This window comes from Lactuca sativa, chromosome 1, assembly GCF_002870075.4.
Source record: "Lactuca sativa cultivar Salinas chromosome 1, Lsat_Salinas_v11, whole genome shotgun sequence".
Taxonomy (NCBI): domain Eukaryota; kingdom Viridiplantae; phylum Streptophyta; class Magnoliopsida; order Asterales; family Asteraceae; genus Lactuca; species Lactuca sativa.
In genome coordinates this window covers 100,494,591-100,495,758 of record NC_056623.2, presented here as the reverse complement: position 1 = coordinate 100,495,758, position 1,168 = coordinate 100,494,591, and the positions used below count along the sequence as shown (strand labels likewise).

Here is a 1,168-nt window from a genome sequence, read left to right as displayed (position 1 = left end):
TCATCTATTTTGCCTACTTCCCATTCTACCAAAAGTTGAAATGGATAAACTCCGACTTCTGTTCATGGATGAACCCTTTGAATTTGAAGAGGACCTTGATCTCCCGAAGAATGATAAAATATTGCGAAAGCTCTACCAAATCCACCTTCTCCTCTAGTCTCGTTCCTTCTCCATTCCCATATGATCCTCCTCAGTGTACCTTGAACTTTTATTGAACTCGCCATCCATTTTCGTTTAGACAACTTGAAGCTCTCTCTTTCCACAACCAGTTCTTCTACCGTCGACGAACCTTCCAACGACAAATCCACCGCCAGGTAATCTCCATATTGTTAATCCAATTGTCGTTGATTCTTATTATGTTTGGTCTGAGCCTTATAGATTGGGTGAATTAGTTAAATTTGTTGGGAGTTCATGGTTGATAACTAGATAGAATTTGCGGAGAGTTAGCTATGGGAGAATGCAATCGGGATAGTAGATATGGTTACATGACATCTCACAAAATTTAGCTCCGAGAACAAACGCTTCTTTGTAGACATCACAGTGTAATTTGTTGGTAACTTGTGAATCCGAAATTATGAATGTATACATCGATTTAACAACCACTTTTGACGTCAATGGATGTTCTACCCTACCTAATATATTTATCTTGATCTAGGATAATTTATCGAGCAACTGGTCAACCCTGACCTCATCAAAAACTCTAACATTGTCGGCAATAAAGGTTGTAAACCAGAACCTTCTCCATCATCATAATACAACTCAAAACTTGTCTTTCCATTATCTAAATTCTAAATCCCACCTCTATCGGTACACTGAAGAACAATAATCGGATTAAAAGACAAAATGTCCCCAGTGTTTGGATGGCCTTCATGCCAGAACCTTAGATCTAACCGATCATTACTTCCAAGCATGTACATCGTGGCTTTAGGAAAACACCGTCAAAATTCCAGAGGTGAGCTCCTAGACATGTTTGTAAACACAAAATTTAATCAAAATTTATATGTGAAATACCCTTATTACCTTCTTAATAAACCTTAGGTCCAAGTGGACAACCACGTGTTATCCACATCATGTTGATTGGACGGCCATATATTCTCTAACCGATTGTGTGTCATGGACAGACATGTTATTTCAAGTTAGAGGGATTAAATAAACATGTCAATGTCTA

General features: G+C 38.0%; 1 pseudogene; it reads right to left on the bottom strand.

Moving 5' to 3' along the window:
- LOC111899453 (probable E3 ubiquitin-protein ligase RHC2A) lies at nucleotides 1-917 on the bottom strand (annotated as a pseudogene).
- Between the last annotated feature and the right edge of the window lie 251 nt (nucleotides 918-1,168).